The sequence below is a fragment of the Phycodurus eques genome, chromosome 4, assembly GCF_024500275.1.
Source record: "Phycodurus eques isolate BA_2022a chromosome 4, UOR_Pequ_1.1, whole genome shotgun sequence".
NCBI classification, from domain to species: Eukaryota; Metazoa; Chordata; class Actinopteri; order Syngnathiformes; family Syngnathidae; genus Phycodurus; species Phycodurus eques.
In genome coordinates this window covers 1,875,445-1,893,417 of record NC_084528.1, presented here as the reverse complement: position 1 = coordinate 1,893,417, position 17,973 = coordinate 1,875,445, and positions in this window count along the sequence as shown.

Genomic DNA, 17,973 nt, shown 5'->3' with positions numbered 1-17,973 from the left:
CTCTGAAACCTTTGATGATATTATGAACCGTAGATGATGAAATCCCTAAATTCCTTGCAATTGTACATTGAGGAACATTGTCCTTAAACTGTTTGACTATTTTCTCACATACTTGTTGACAAAGAGGTGAACCACGCGCCATTTTTGCTTGTGAATGACTGAGCAATTCAGGGAAGCTCCTTTTATACCCAATCATGGCACCCACCTGTTCCCAATTAGCCTGTTCACCTGTGGGTTGTTCCAAACAGGTGTTTGATGACCATTCCTCAACTTTCTCAGTCTTTTTTGCCACCAGTCCCAGCTTTTTTGGAACGTGTTGCAACCATAAAATTTGAAGTTAATGATTATTTGCTAAAAACAATAAAGTTTATCAGTTTGAACATTAAATATCTTGTCTTTGTAGCGTATTCGATTAAAAATAGGTTGAACATGATTTACAAATCATTGTATTCTTTTTTTTAGTGTCCTCAGTTCCCAAACGTTTATTCATCCATCCATCCATCCATTTACAACACCACTTATCCTGGTTAGGGGCGCGGGGCGCTGGAGCGCTGGAGCCTATCCTAGCTGACTTCGGGCGAAAGGGAGACTACACCCTGAACTGGTTGCCAGTCAGTCGCAGGGCACATATAGACATGGACAACCATTCGCACTCACATTCACACCGTCACTGAGTGGGAACTGAACCCACGCTGCCCGCACCAAAGTCAAGCGAGTGTACCACTACACCATCAGTGACAACGTTTATTCAATGTTGTTAAAAGAAAAGGTGATGTAACACAGTGGTAAATCGTATTCCGGTTTTATTTAAGTTTAACACAACGTCCCAACTTCATTGGAATTGGGGTTGTAGAATGGACTACTATACTATACTAATACTTTTTCACTGAAGTCCGGTCAAAGGCTGTATGTCTAATTTGTTAAGAAACCATTGTGGTTTTAGAGGAATATAACATCAGCTGTCAATTTTCTACCAAGCATGCTGATTAGGCCAACAGCCAATCAAGGCAGGAACTGATGGCTACGGCTCAGTGGTTAAAATCAAGCTTGCAGGCAAGATTTGCAATGATTTGCAAATCATTGTATTCTGATTTTATTTAAGTTTAACACAACGTCCCAACTTCATTGGAATTGAGGTTGTACTTATTCTTTATATATAGAAGTTCCTTTTTGTGGCTAACCGTTTTAATCAATGAACTCAATGAGATAATATAATCAGAAATAGGGTATTAAATTAGTATAGTAAATTAATTTTTTTCAATTTTAATAAATGAGAGGGACGTGTTAGTATGTCAAGTTATCTTGCGGGTTATCTTACAATATTTCCAGTGCCGCTAATTAGGTAACAGTAGGAGAAATAGGGGAACATCTGGTTATTAACATAGCGACTTTCTGGTTAGTTATGAAGGAAAAACAAAAATACGTGAGATGAGAAGAGAGGGATTTATTGTGATTGCAGTGAGCAGCTGCACCATGAGATGGCGCCTAATTTGCATGATGCACATAGAAAATGACGTGCAGTACTTGTTTTTGAGAATGACTAATTTTGGAATGAGTAATAATCTGATTGTCTCCCCACATTCAACACTAGAGGCAAGGAGGATGAAAATGACTGTTCCATTTGTAAAAGTAAAGTTTGAGGGTGGGATTTTTGTTAATTTGCATTCAGACCTATTATTTGAGTCAGTTGAGATTATTTATGTTCAATTGTAGTTTATTTTTGATTAAAGGGGGCCAATGTTGTTAGAGTTTCACAAAGTTCAAGTCACCTGCCATGCAGAGTGAGACAAACAAGCATCTGCATTGGCAACATTGTACAGTTGTATTCTATTTTGCGTGAATATTATTCCATTAGTTTTGGGATTCTGATACGAGGATCCATTTGGAGAATACTTTAATCCTAGACGTATAGATTTAATGCTTTGTTACAACCTATTTGAACAGTTGATGGAAGAGCGAATCATAAATTCAGAGAGAGAAGATCAACATCAACTCAATCCTCACTTCCTGCAGCTTCTGAGGAAGCATGGCCTTCCACAAGAACTGTTGAGGCAGTTCTACACAGCAGTCATCGAGTCAGTCCTGTGTGATGCTAAAAAAATGACAAACTCTGACCGCAACGGACAATCAACACTGCTGAAAAGATTGTCGATACACCCTTACCCACCCTTGAGGAATTGCACGCTGCCAGAACTAAGACAAGAGCATGCATTATCTTCTTGGACCCTCCACATCCTGGTCACCACCTCTTCCAGCTCCTTCCCTTTGGTAGGCATTACCGAACAATGCAAACTAAAACAAGCAGACATTCCTACAGCTTCTTCCCTCTTGCTATTAACTTCTTAAACAGTTAACGTAATTCCATTGCAACATGCTGCCAATTTTTTGCCTTGAGTTTGTTGTCACATTTCTGTCGGGCCAATCACTTGACTCTCTGTTGTCGTACTACAGCGGCTCCAACGACCAGAGACAAATTCCTTGTGTGTTTTGGACGTACTTGGCAAATAAAGATGATTGATTCTGATTCGGATTTACATCCAGTCAGGACCTCATGCGGGCTTAAGTGTAGCTTGTTGATGATCAAAGTTCAAAATAATACAATGTTAATGCCCGACCGTGTGATGAAACCTGAATATGTTGGACTCCTAGTGAATGCAATCAGAAGTCTCCACCTATCCAGGTAGTCGATCTACTTCTCAACCCCCTGTTCAACATGCCGTTATTCGTCCAGTCTGGTCTTGTACCGTCAGAATGTCATGAATTCTCTGTTCTATGCAGAAGCTTCTGTTGCCTGATTGACTTTACCATTTCCACAAGGCCTTCTCCATTGGCAATTTCCCAAATGGTGCCTCAGTTTATGTAATATTTTTGAATTCACTAACAGCAATAGGAGAAAACGGCCAAGAATTATTACTCATTTCTTAATGTTAGGGTTTGCATTGCTTCACACTTGTATTTTTTTGGGAGGTATGGATTTTCCCTCTGGCGTAATTAAACTCCAATTGTGCATGCTTCTTTTCGGTGAACAAAGCGTCAAAAAGTCTATTGCAGTACTAAAGCGCTATTCCCCAGCTGAACAAGGTTCTTGAGATGATCATCTATACTATGTATTACTATTGTAATTGTTATATATTATTATTATTATTATATATTGTTTATATATTATCTCTAATAATATGCTCTATGCTACTGTGTATTTTCTTTAAACTCATATTCCCATCAAAGGTTCAAATCGTATAGTTTAAACGCACGTTCACTGATAAACTATTCCCCTCCCTTCTCACAGCACACACAGAAAGAGACAAGCAGAAGAGCGGGAATCAGAAAGACCAAGACATGCATGTGTGAGAGAGAGAGAGAAAGAGAAAGCGAAAGAAAGAAAGAGAAAGAGAGAAACCCCCGGCTGTATCAATTTTTCCTTTGCTTTGCTGTAGCAGACAAATGGGTGTATCCCCTGATTCCTTTAGAAGCACAGCTGGAACATACCTTGGTCCTCTGGGGCAAGACAGCTTTGATTTCCCCAAGGTAACACTTTTTAACTCTTTAGAATTGACCAATGCCCCCCTTTCATTTTTCTTTCTGTTTGCCTTCCCAACCATTCAGAGCTATCGAACCTCATCTCCTTATCTGTAACGTCTTCCACTAAGCCCCTCAACAACCGATAAACCTGACTAGGCAAACATGGAACCTTCCAATTCTTCTTGTCCCTACTTTGCATGTTTACATCAACCACTTACACAATGTATTGTGTTCATAGTGCCACCGTTTAAGCTCAACATAAACATACTTATGTCTGTAAAGCTGTTTCCCAGGGTGCTATCATATAAATACAGCACCCATCTATTTATTTATATTTATTTTATTTTGACGACCGTGACATGTAAATTCAAGTCTAGTGCTGCAAGCACAACACAATGGAAAAAAGTGTGAAGGAGCCATCAAAATCCCTCTTCCTGTCATGCTGACGTGTCCTGAAATGTTTTTTTTATTTTTTTTTTAAACTAAACACCAAATGAGCAGCCCACTTTTGCTGATAACATTTTATGGAGTTATGATCATTAAAACACAGGTAATTATTTGAAAGAAAGGTTTAGAAGATAAAAGGTTAGCTAATTCTACATTCGGATTAAGTTAAACAGTTTAAACAATCCATTTGCTCAATAAATTGGTAAAAATTAAACAAAACAACTTGTGAAAAAATAATCTGTAGATGCTCATGTTCTTGGCATATGCAGTTTTCAACAACAAACATTTATTTGACTCAGTAGATTGTGGAATAAGTACATAATTTAAAAAAAATCCATGCATTTTTCTTACATATTTGTAAAATTTGACACATAATACAAAATACATTTTCCTAAAATATAGAGGATTACATTAGTTGAAATTTCTGCAATTTGTTAAATAAGTACCGAAGTTGGATAGCCTTCTGCAGGACAGAAAGACAAACAGCTAGTAACCATTATCAGTAAGTTACATGAAACATAAAACAGACTGAAGTATTTGATCATTCTGAGACTCTGCCATTGTTATGTTATGTTAAGTAAATATAATGCCTTGGAAGAACATATGTAACATGGTTTAAAATGCTTTCAGGTGATATATGAGACAAATCAGATAGATGCGAGCCTAACGCCAAGAATTGCACTGATAAAATACTGCAAGATGAAAAGTATTGGATCTACTGCTGTATTTTTATTATCCATCTATACTTTTGTCATTGGCATTAATACCTAGAATAACTTCATTGTCAACAACATCTGCCTCACAGTTCTGAGGCAGTTCAAATCCCATCCCCGCCTGTGTGGAGTTTGCATGTTCTCCCCGTGCCTGCGCGGGTTTTCTCCGAGGAGAAGCGGCTCAGAAAATGGATGGATGGATATATATATATACATATATATATATTTTTTTTAATTTCCTTAATCCTGAACTTTTTCAAAGTAACTTTAACCACCATCTGACCTCTGATGGAGTCACATAGTCTCTTTATCTATTCTGAAGCTTTCTTCATGAAAATTAGTTTTGAGCCCCCCCAAACAAAAAAAAAAAGGGCAGCAGGACAGAAGTGACAGAAGAAGGAATCAAGCCATTTTCACAACAATTCGAAGTGTGAACAAGGCATCAAAACCCCAGCTTCCAGTTTGGCCCAACTTCCCACATTTTTGAATGCCAAAATATAAATTACTCAGTAGTCATTCAGTAGTATATCAAATAATTAAATAATTAGTCATGCCTCTGCCCGTTTATTAAACCTCTCTTTTTTAAACTATCCATTTGATTTTGAGTCGTGCATTTTGGGTCCTGTCCTTTGTTCCATTCATGACAGAACGAACTGGCCATAACATGGAACCAGCAGACTCAGACCCGGTGCGCAAAGCCCTTCAAGCGCAGGGTCAACGCCTCTCGAAGCAGGATGAGCAGCTTGCTGCCCTCCACCTTCATCTGAAGGGACTGTCAGAACATCAGGACACTATGATAAGACAGGTGGCCTCACAGTTTGAAGTTCTAATGAATATGGTTCAGAAAAAGGAACCAGCTGGCACAGCACCCGATGCCGCCACTGTACCACTGTTTCCATGTGAAGCAGTCACCATGCAGCTACCTGCCACCTCCGCTGCTGTCTGCCCACAGCTCTCTCGACCGGAGAGGTTCTCTGTAGATTCTGGGAACATTAAGCAGTTTATCACTCAGTGCGAACTCCACTTTGAGCTGCAGGCAGCTGCCTTCCCCACCGAGCGGGCAAAGATTGCTTTTGTCATTTCCCACCTGACTGGTCATGCGGAGGCGTGGGGTACTGCTGAATGGAGCCGCAATTCCGCCGCATGTCATTCTTTTTCAGTATTCCACACCAGATCGTGAGGCAGCTCGCTCCCTTGTCACCTTACAACAAGGCAAGCGCAGGGTGTCAGATTACGTGATTGAGTTTTGCATTCTAGCAGCTGAGAGTCAGTGGAATAACAGGGCACTACTCGATAAATTTTTTTCAAGGACTAACCCCCACCGTCAAGGATCATTTGGTCCCACTAGACCTGCCGACCGACTTTGACACTCTCATCGCTGTCGCCATAAAGATCGACAAAAGGCCTTTGGATCGCGAGCTGGACGGAGATCGGTGGAAGGATGCGCCACCGCACACTTGAGGACGAGCCTCGGTGACCAGCCAAACCAAGGCAGATTCCCTGTTGCAAATCTTAATCCACTGGCTAGCGTCAGCACAGATTAACCCATGCAACTGGGCAGGTTCCGTCTCTCCCCTGAGGAACATCAACGCCAGCTGAGGGAAGGGCGGTGCTTCTACTGCGGGCATTTGCGTCATTCCGTGAGTAACTGTCATGTGAGCAACTGTCATGTCAAAGTTGCCGGTAACAAGGGTACGGGAGCGGTGAGTCTAAATATCATTAAGGAAGACCCTACCCAGGTTCTTCCTAAAGTAACACTATGCTCTCCAGATTGAAGGAACCTGTGTTTAAAATCTCCTATTACTCTCGTGGTTCCCAGCGTGCTCGTTTTCGTGAAAGAACTATGTTCACAACAATGTATAAAAACCAACCAATTTATTCCTGACAGAGGAGTCTATACATTTTGCAGAGCTCTGGGTTCGTAACTATCCCTATCTTATCTTTAGCAGATAGAGTAGTCGAACCAAAAAAACTATCTGATTCTACCCCAGATTTATACAATGTTTCAAACGGGAAAGTATGGTATCGCTATCGTCTGATTAGTCCGTGGTCTAATCTGACGTCATCGTTGCTCGGCAGAATGATGACCATTTGAGCTGGCTCCTGATGTCGCCTCCAGACGCCGGCCCACATTCCTGAATTCAATGTTTATAGGGGCTCCCCGCAGTCTTTTTCTTCTTTGACATCTGTTTTTGATTGTCTCCAAATACACTCTGCTGGGGGGGGGGCTTTCCTGCAATAAACTCCTACCCCCTTATCTGATTATACTACAATACACATCCTTGCTTACCTTCCAAACCAGTTACCATGAAACTCTATATTTTATTCTATTACATATATAATTACATATTAGAATATAAAGTATTCTATATTCCCTTCAAGATCAAAATTTATACATATTTATTGACTCTGATCCTAACTTGTCTCAAGTGCCCACCTGTTACCATGACATTAAAGAAGTTTTTTCCAATTTCAAAGCCAAATCCCTTCCACCCCACAGACCATACGACTGTGCAGTTGACTTGCTGCCTGGAACCACACCTACACGGGGGAGATTGTTCTCTCTTTCAGGGCCAGAACACAAAGCCATGAAGGAGTATGTGTAAGAATCATTGGCAGCCGGGATCATTCGCCCATCTTCATCCCCTGCGGGAGCAGGATTTTTCTTTGAGGACAAGAAGGACAAGACTCTGCGACCCTGTATCAATTACCGGGGTCTCAATGAAATAACTGTGTAAAACAGGTACCCTCTTCCTCTCATCTCCACCACCTTTGAGTTCGTGGAGGGAGCCAAGGTTTTCACCAAACTAGACTTAAGAAATGTGTATCATCTAGTCAGGATAAGGGAGGGGGATGAATGGAAAACATCATTCGACACACCAACGGGACATTATGAGTATTTGGTAATGCCTTTTGGACTAACTAACACTCCAGCTGTTTTCCAGAACATTTGTCAATGATGTCTTGCGTGACATGTTAAATGTGTACGTTTTTGTATATTTGGACGATATTTTGATATTCTCCCCGGATGAGGAGACTAACATCATTCATGTCCGCTCTGTGTTGCAGCAGTTACTGCAGAATGAACTATATGACAAGGCTGAGAAATGTGAGTTCCACAAGCCGTCCGTTTCTTTTCTGGGTTTCGTGCTGGCTCCAGGTGAAATCAAAATGGACCCTTGCAAAGTTGATGCCGTGACAAATTGGCCCACTCCCACGTCACGCAAGGACATACAAAGTTTCTTGAGGCATCCGAATCAGAAGCCCCAGCCACCTCATCTGGCTCCTTTCGATGTGGAGGAGCAGCGGCTCTACTCTGAGATCCTCCCGGATGACCAAGCTTCTCACCCTATCTCTAAGGGAGAGCCCGGACACCCTGCAGAGGAAACTCATTTCGGCCGCTTATATCCGTGATCTTGTTCTTTCTGTCACGACCCACAGCTCGTGACCATAGGTGAGGGTAGGAACGTAGATTGACCGGTAAATCGAGAGCTTTCGCCTTTCGGCTTAGCTCCTTCTTTACCACAACGGATTGATACAAAGTCTGCATCACTGCAGACGCTGCACTTATCTGCCTGTCGATCTCCTGTTCCATTCTTTCCTCACTCGTGAACAAGAGCCCAAGATACTTGAACTCCTCCACTTGGGGCGGGATCTCATCCCCGACCTGGACAGGGCACGCCACACTTTTCCGACTGAGGAACATGGTCTCAGATTTGCACTATCTTCCCCACTGTTTCATGGACGGGGGCCCTGTCTTCACGGTGAGGCACCTGTTGTCATCTCGCCGGAGGGGGAGGGGGTTTCAATATCTGGTGGACTGGGAGGGCTACGGGCCTGAGGAACGTTCATGGGTGCCGTCTGGGTTTATCGTGGATGACTCACTCATTTGGGACCTCCACATTGAGCATACTGGGGCTCCGCGGCCGTCTGGGGCCGGCCGTTAAGGGGAGGGGGGGTACAGTCATGGGTGTGTCTTCTGGTTGTTGTCTTCCCCATGTCTCGTACACACCTGCTCCTGAGAGCATCTTCCCCACCTGTGCCTCGTTTACCCTAATTACCCCATGCATTTAACCTCGTGTCTCATTCTTTCTGGTCGCCAGTTCGTTGTACCTTGTTGTCGCGTTCCAGCATTCCTTGTTTCCACGTCACCGACTCATATTAAGACCATAGCCCTGTTCTGATTATTGACCTTGCCTTTTAGCCTCACGTTTTTTGGATACTGTTGGCATTGCGGATTGCCTGCCTGTGTACCGACCTCTGCCCGCTTGTTAAACCTCTCTTTTTGAAACTATCTATTTGAATTGGAGTCGTGCATTTTGGGTCCTGTCCTTTGTTCCGTTCATGACGTTTGGAGCTAAAGCAAAAGAACACATTCAGTATTTCCGGTCGAAAGGTCAGATAGCATATATGCCAATATGTTACTAGCAGTTAGGATGCCATTTGACTGAAAAATAACCTCAGTTGTTAAATGTAAGATCACCATGGGTTGCGTGAAACAGGATTCTCAACTCGTGGACTGGGACTCAGAAGTGTGACCCATAATGGGTGGGTTGCAGAGAGGTAATAAAAAAAAATATTGTTCCTCCAACACACTTTGTTTCAAGGTTACGAATGGCCCACAATGAACTAATTTGTGATCACGTAAGAATACGTGATCACGTGGCACACAGATGCATGCTCAGTTTGGGCCATTTTTCATTCATTTATCAGGTGTTATTCATGCAGATATTTCCTGTAATTTTTAATTCAATGACTGTTTGTACAGATTACAGATGGACAATGTCTTACATACAAATTCGGGTTATGCCGCTGCCGTAGGAGGAGAACTACATTGTCAACTCAGACCCTTCTGTCCAGTGAAATATTTAAAGTGCATCCCAGGAGGAGGGAGTTAATATAACCAGATGCCCCCTCAACCCAGTCCCCGGCCCAGCGCGAGGTCGTGAGAGTGTCCCTTGTTTGTTGGAAAGGAGGGCATATAACGGCACCCGACAAGGGAATGATAAAGGGGGGGGGGGGGGACCCATGGAGCAGCCGCGGGCCATGAGAGGGAAGCCCCAACACCAAACAGTCATCCAGCCCAGGGGGGCCCGGCCTCAGAAGCACCACCATGCAACTAAGTGAGAACCCCCTCCCACGTAACTATGACTGCCAGGTCCCCGACAGGCTGCCAGGCACTACTGCCTAACAGAAAAATCACCCCCCCAGGAGATGGGTGTATGTGGTCCATTAAAATGTGGGAAGTGTGTGTGATGCATTTAAAATCCAGGGGGGCAGGTAGAGCAGAGGGGCAGGGCGCACGGGCCGGGAAACAGCACAGACGTGCTGAAACCCGGTCCGACACCTACACCATCCCGATCCCATACCAGTCCCCCAGGAACCCTTTGATATGTATATGTGCCGAGATGTGATTAGTGAGAAAAATATATACAGTGAGTTGTGTGGGTGTGTGCTAAGTGAGTGATTAAGAGGCATGGCTCCTGCAGGTCGGGCCCACTAGGCCGCACAACCACCGACGAAGAGGGCTACCCCACCCAGACCCGCAGCACCGACCTCGAGGCCCCCCCACATTTCCGCCAGCACCCACTACCCGCCCCCGAGTGTGGGAGGCGGACCCCCCTAAATCAGGCAGGGACAAAACACCCACAGCAGGCTCCACAGCCCCCAGGGGACCACCCGGCTCCCCCACGGGAAGAGGAAGAGGCAACCGCAGCGGGACGCAAGGAACAGAGAGAAGAGGAGGCAGCAGGCCTGAGGAGCGACAAGGGGGCCCCACTGCTCCCACGAGCAGACAGAGCGGGGGACCCAGGCGGGCGCCAGCTGGCAATGCCCCAGCACCCACAGAACATGGGCGAGTCACCATCACATCACCCCAGGAGGTCGCCGCAGTGGTACTCCCCCACCACCGAGATCAGGAAGGAGTGAAATAAGTCCCGCCACCACAGACGCCGGAACAGCAAACACAGGGACAAGAGAAGAAGATCCCCGCTCTATACATGTGTCCTCTCACCATGCAAACTGATCTAAAATGTGTGGAAAGTAAAATAAAAAAAGAAACATAAATAAATAAATAGAAAAATAATAAAACAACAACAACCTTGACAACAAAGAATACAGAATTCCCTTGTTTACTTTCACACTTATGAAAATAGTCTCGCTATTGCTAAATGGCACCCTACCCAGGCGAAGGAATCAAGAGTCTAGATTTAGCATGGAAAGAAAAGGTGACCAGCTATCTACGTATATATGGAATTGATTTTTTTGGTTCTGCTTTTGGTTCTGCGGATTTTTTCTCAGGCAATATATTCTATGATGAGATTTAGCCACTGCTTGATGTTAATAGCTCGTTTGTTTTTCCAGTTTTATAGAATTGTTTTCTTAGCGCTAGCTGACGCGACAAGTAATGCTTGTGAATATTTATTAGGGAGGTCGATTATTCTTAGCGGCACGGTGGCCGACTGGTTAGAGCGTCAACCTCACATTTCTGAGGACCCGGGTTCAATCCCCGGCCCTGACTGTGTGGAGTTTGCATGTTCTCCCCGTGCCTGCGTGGGTTTTCTCCGGGCACTCCGGTTTCCTCCCACATCCCAAAAACATGCATAAATTGGAGACTCTAAATTGCCCGTAGGTGTGACTGTGAGTGCGAATGGTTGCCTGTTTGTATGTGCCCTGCGATTGGCTGGCAACCAGTTCAGGGTGTACCCCGCCTCCTGCCCGATGACAGGTGGGATAGGCTCCAGCACGCCCACGACCCTAGTGAGGATAAGCGGCTCAGAAAATGGATGGATGGATGGATTATGCCTAAGTCGCCAAGTATGCACAATCTTCGGGAAAGTACTCCTTGTCTGGTTCCTCTTTGTAATGTAAAACTTTGTGAAGTAATCCTATTTGTGGTGACTGTTGCTTTCGGCGAATTGTATAATGTTGCCATCCAATGTATAAATGAATCTCCCAAGCCAAATTTGCAAAGTACTGCAAACAGGAAAGCTCAGTTAACTTTATGGAAAGTGTTTTTCTGCGTCAAGTGAGATGATGATTGCGTTTAGAGTTTTACGATGCTTTTTACGATGACATGCTTATTAAATTCGACGGACGTCTGACATTATTTGGGGAACTTCTACCTTTAATAAAGCCTGTCTGCTCATAGTGGATTGTCGACGGAAGTACTTTTTCAAGTCTCGCTGCGAGGGCTTTTGAGATAATCTTGATATCTACATTAATCAGTGATAAGGGCCGATAATTCACAGGGGAGAGTGGGGTCTTTACCTGGCTTTAGTAATAATTTCATATGGTTACTAATTCTACCTTTATCGTTTATCTCCTTGACTGTTCTGAAAAATAGAGGCACTAGTGTTGGCCAAAAATGTTTAATGAATTCAACGGGGATTCCGTCCGGGCCAGGCGCCCGTCCCGATTGCATATTTTTTTAATCCATCCATCCATTTTCTGAGCCGCTTCTCCTCACTAGGGTTCACGGGCGTGCTGGAGCCTATCCCAGCTGTCATCGGGCAGGAGGCGGGGTACACTATGCGTTATGTAATTAATTTATGTATTTAATTGAGGGATGTTTACATCCTTAATAAAATTACATTTCTTTTTGATCTGTGTTGTTCGGAGATGCGTATAAGATGCTATACAAATTGTAAAAAATGTCATTTCTTTCTAGTGGTGTGTACAGTTGCCATTTGAATCTTGAATGGCTGTAATTAATGACTTTTCTTTATTGCGCTGAAGTTGGTTCGCAAGGAATTTTCCAGATTTATTATTGTCCTCAAAGTTAGTGTATCTTATTGATGTTGAATTGATGTTTTGCCTTTCGAAGTTGGTTTCTAAGCGTATCTATCGGATTAATTGCATATTCTTCTGTGAGGTGTTTAATTTTTTCCTCAATTCTATTTTCCAATTTTTGTTCTTGTTTTTTCTTATACGAAGATTATGATATGATTCGACCTCTCAAAACAGCTTTCCCACAACAGAGATGGGGATATGGTTGGGGAGTCGTTGAATTTCAGAAACTCATCCCATTCCTTCCTCACGAAAGAATCAAAATCCGTGTCCTTCAATAGGGACGTGTTGAAGCGCCATGTTGGTGGGGGTCCCAAATTGCATTAAACTTTTAGATTGAGAGAAATTGATGCGTAGTCACTGATGATGATTGGATGTATTTTGGGAGTAATTCTTTGAGCTTCCGAATTGTTTGAAAGAAAGAAATCTATTCTTGAGAAAGAGCGGTGAACTGATGAGAAAAATGTGTATGTAAAATCTGTATTTTTTTCAGCCTCCATATGTCAACGAGACCAAAGTCATCCATATACTGCTAGTATATAGTACCATATATTGGTAGTATAGCTAGTATATTGAACCATCGTGGCTGATTGCTATTTTTGAGATTTGAGTGATCTATTAGGGGGTTTAGCGTAAGGTTAAAATCACCTCGTATAATAATTGTAGAATTGGCTGACAAGTTTATCAAGTGTGAAAACAGCATGTGAAAAAAGACTGGATCATCTTTATTTGGAGCGTATACATTGACAAATTGTGTAAAGCTTGTTCAATATTGTAGCCTGTATAATTATATATTGGCCTTCTGGATCTGCTACTGTACTATTTATTGTAAAAAGTAGTCTTTTATGGACTAGTATTGAGACTCCTCTTTGTTGTAAAAGGCAGAGATAACCTGAGTGAAATTAGAGTCAATGAGGCATTTTTCTTCTGCCTTAGTAAGGTGCGTTTCTTGTAGTAGGAGGAGGTCTTTTAAATTTAGTGGTATAATCCATAATCTTAATTTTCTTTGTCTGTGATCGAATGCCATTCGCATTCTAAGACACAATTTCTATGTGTGCCATATAATGTGTGTATGTTTCATAATTTTAAATACATTTTGGTACTATGCATTCTTTGTTGGTATTTGTTTTTAGAGATTTGTTGGTATTGTGTTGACGAATGTTATTTAGAGAGGGTGATAGAGATACTATACTTAAGTACTGCAAAACCAGGGTACATAAAAGGGTAATGAACAAACACTGAACATAGGAAACAAACAGTGACAAGGGGATAATGACTCCTTTCCTTTTTTTGAAGATCGCTACCAAAAGGTTAAAAAATCAATTAGTTGATTTGCCAAAACCAAAATTTAGACATTCTATATGCCTGATCTATGAGTAAGAGTACAAAGTTGGGATTGTTTTAGATTAATACATGATTTGTAAACCCATTTTATGGGTCAAAATTGTAGACTAAATTCAAGCTGAAGGGTGAGGTCTTCTCCACTTCTTGTGCCTTAGACACACCCTCTGGGTATTCAACGCTTAACTTCCGGCTTTTCTTTCTTCTTGTCTCTGACTTCTTGGCTCGTGTCTTCCATGCTGAGGCTCCCTCGGCACGGCTCCGCCGTGCTGCCATCCATCGTCCCTCCCCTTTTCTTTGTTCGACCACGCGGCTTTGTTCGACCACGCGGCTTTGCCAACGCGAGACTGGGATGGAGACTCAGCTTCCCAGCCTCTGTGAATCGTCGCTAGGCAATCAGAGCCGCTGCTGCCAAAGTACCAGATATGCTTCAGCCAAGCATGATTACATGGAAATTACTAGAGAGACCTTGGAAAGGCAGGAAGAGAGACGGTCATATTCTCCCAATGAAAGCGTGACCCTATGGGTGGCACAAGTCAGTGCAAACTGTAGGCCGGTCCCAAGCCCGGATAAATGCAGAGGGTTGCGTCAGGAAGGGCATCCGGCTTAAAACCTCGCCAAACAAATATGAGCGTTCATCCAAAGAATTCCATACCGGATTGGTCGTCGCCCGGGTTAACAACGTCCGCCACCGGCGCCGTCAACCTGCGGGGCGCCGTTGGAAATTCAGCTACTGTGGGTCGAAGTCAAAGAAGAAGAGGAGGTGGAAAGCGGGTTCTTCGGCAGAAAGAGAAGAGGAAAACACAGAGCCTAGAACTGAATGTGGGGACTTTGAATGTTGGGACTATGACAGGAAAATCTCGGGAGTTGGTTGACATGATGATAAGGAGAAAGGTTGATATATTGTGTGTCCAGGAGACCAGGTGGAAAGGCAGTAAGGCTAGAAGTTTAGGGGCAGGGTTTAAATTATTTTACCATGGTGTCGATGGGAAGAGAAATGGAGTCGGGGTTATTTTAAAAGAAGAGTTGGCTAAGAATGTCTTGGAGGTGAAAAGAGTATCAGATCGAGTGATGAGGCTGAAATTTGAAATTGAGGGTGTTATGTGTAATGTGATTAGTGGCTATGCCCCACAGGTAGGATGTGACCTAGAGGTGAAAGAGAAATTCTGGAAGGAGCTAGATGATGTAGTTCTTAGCATCCCAGACAGAGAGAGAGTCGTAATTGGTGCAGATTGTAATGGACATGTTGGTGAAGGTAATAGGGGTGATGAAGAAGTGATGGGTAAATACGGCATCCAGGAAAGGAACTTGGAGGGACAGATGGTGGTAGACTTTGCAACAAGGATGCAAATGGCTGTAGTGAACACTTTTTTCCAGAAGAGGCACGAACATAGGGTGACCTACAAGAGCGGAGGTAGAAGCACACAGGTGGATTACATCTTGTGCAGACGATGTAATCTGAAGGAGGTTACCAACTGTAAGGTAGTGGTAGGGGAGAGTGTGGCTAGACAGCATAGGATGGTGGTGTGTAAGATGACTCTGGTGGTGGGGAGGAAAATTAGGAAGACAAAGGCAGAGAAGAGAACCATGTGGTGGAAGCTGAGACAGGACGAGTGTTGTGCAGCTTTTCGGGAAGAGGTGATACAGGCTCTCGGTGGACGGCAGGAGCTTCCAGAAGGCTGGACCACTGCAGCCAAGGTGATCAGAGAAGCAGGCAGGAGAGTACTTGGTGTATCTTCTGGCAGGAAAGGAGAGAAGGAGACTTGGTGGTGGAACCTCACAGTACAGGAAATCATACAAGGAAAGAGGTTAGCTAAGAAGAAGTGGGACACTGAGAGGACCGAGGAGAGGCGAAAGGAATACATTGAGATGCGACACAGGGCAAAGGTAGAGTGGGCAAAGGCCAATCAATGATGACATGTATGCCAGGTTGGACACGAAAGAAGGAGAAAATGATCTATACAGGCTGGCCAGACAGAGGGATAGAGATGGGAAGGATGTGCAGCAGGTTAGTGTGATTAAGGATAGAGATGGAAATATGTTGACTGGTGCCAGCAGTGTGCTAGCTTGATGGAAAGAATACTTCGAGGAGTTGATGAATGAGGAAAATGATAGAGAAGGGAGAGTAGAAGAGGTAAGTGTGGTGGACCAGGAAGTGGCAATGATTAGTAAGGGGGAAGTTAGAAAGGCATTAAAGAGGATGAAAAATGGAAAGGCAGTTGGTCCTGATGACATTCCTGTGGAGGTATGGAAGCATCTAGGAGAGGTGTAGTAAGTAAAACAGAATATATGTGCATGAATGAGAGGGCTGGTGGGGGAAGAATGAGGCTACAGGGAGAAGCGATAGCGAGGGTGGAGGACTTTAAATACTTGGGGTCAACCGTCCAGAGCAATGGTGAGTGTGGTCAGGAAGTGAAGAAACGGGTCAAAGCAGGTTGGAACGGGTGGAGGAAGGTGTCAGGTGTGTTATGTGACAGAAGAGTCTCTGCTAGGATGAAGGGCAAAGTTTATAAAACAGTAGTGAGGCCAGCCATGATGTACGGATTAGAGACAGTGGCACTGAAGAGACAACAGGAAGCAGAGCTGGAGGTGGCGGAAATGAAGATGTTGAGGTTCGCTCTTGGAGTGACCAGGTTGGATAAAATTAGAAATGAGCTCATCAGAGGGACAGCCAAGGTTCGATGTTTTGGAGACAAAGTTAGAGAGCGCAGACTTCAATGGTTTGGACACGTCCAGAGGAGAAATAGTGAGTATATTGGAAGAAGGATGATGAGGATGGAGCTGCCAGGCAAGAGAGCTCGAGGAAGACCAAAGAGAAGGTTGATGGATGTCGTGAGGGAAGACATGATGGCAGTTGGTGTTCGAGAGGAGGATGCAGGAGATAGGCTTACATGGAAAAGGATGACGCGCTGTGGCGACCCCTAACGGGACAAGCCGAAAGGAAAAGAAGAAGAAAGCGTGACTAACCACTTCCCTTTTTCTTCTTCCACCCCTTTTGTTTTTGTTTTATTTTGTGCATCTCCTTCTTCAACAAAACCTGCTTTGTTTAGGCTCCAGCATGCCCGCGACCCTACTGAGCAGAAGCGGCTGAGAAAATGGATGGATGTCTATGTATATGTGAGTTAGAATGTACTGTAAATCAAATGTTGCACTCCTCTAATGACGCTTTCATCTAAGGGAGGCAAAAGGATATTCTGTTGCACAATGATGGGCCTTGACATCTTGTTCCTGGTGTTTTTCTGAAGTAGAGATGACCTGTAAAGGCATAATCAGAGAGACAATTATATAATACCCCCACCTTTTTGGGAGAGCAGACATTCAACAAGATGTTTTCTCTCAGTGCCAATATTTGTCAGAGCAAGCAACAGGAAATAATGTTGAATTATGCCAATCAGTTACGTCAAATATCTAACTTCTCAATGTGACATCAAATGATCCCCTTGCAACATGCTTTGGGTCAGTACATAACTGTAATATGCATGAGTGATTATGAATGGCAAACAACGGGGATATCACATTCTCAGGAGCTTGAGGGAAGGCGCGTTTTAAGTAAACTTTTGAAGGATAGTCTTTTTTGATATGTAATATTAATAGAAAATGATGATCATTGCCATAGATCAAGAGGGAATGGACAATTCTTAACATTGGTTCGACCTGTCAGCCATGCCACACAACGACACAACACGACAGTTTGAGTCACCTTCCACACCGATCCCTCCTTTTGATAAAGGACGGCGTTTACAACGGCATCCTTTTCATTGCAAATCTGAAACTAAGCGGATTGCCAATCATCCATCCATTTTCTGAGCCGCTTCTCCTCACAAGGGTCGCGGGAGTGCTGGAGCCTATCCCAGCTATCATCGGGCAGGAGGCGGGGTACACCCTGAACTGGTTGCCAGCCAATCGCAGGGCACATACAAACACACAACCATTCACACTCACATTCACACTTACGGGCAATTTAGAATCTTCAATTAACCTACCATGCAAAATGCTGGAGGCGTATCGAGATTTCCAAAAAGGTACTGCTTAATGCTATATGAACCTGAATTAAAAAGACCAGCCTGTGTGATGCAAACCAGGTAAAAGTTTCCTTAGCCATAGATGCAAGGTCTCACTTCCTTGTCTTTGCAGATAGTGATGGGCACTGCAGTTCTTTTGAGTG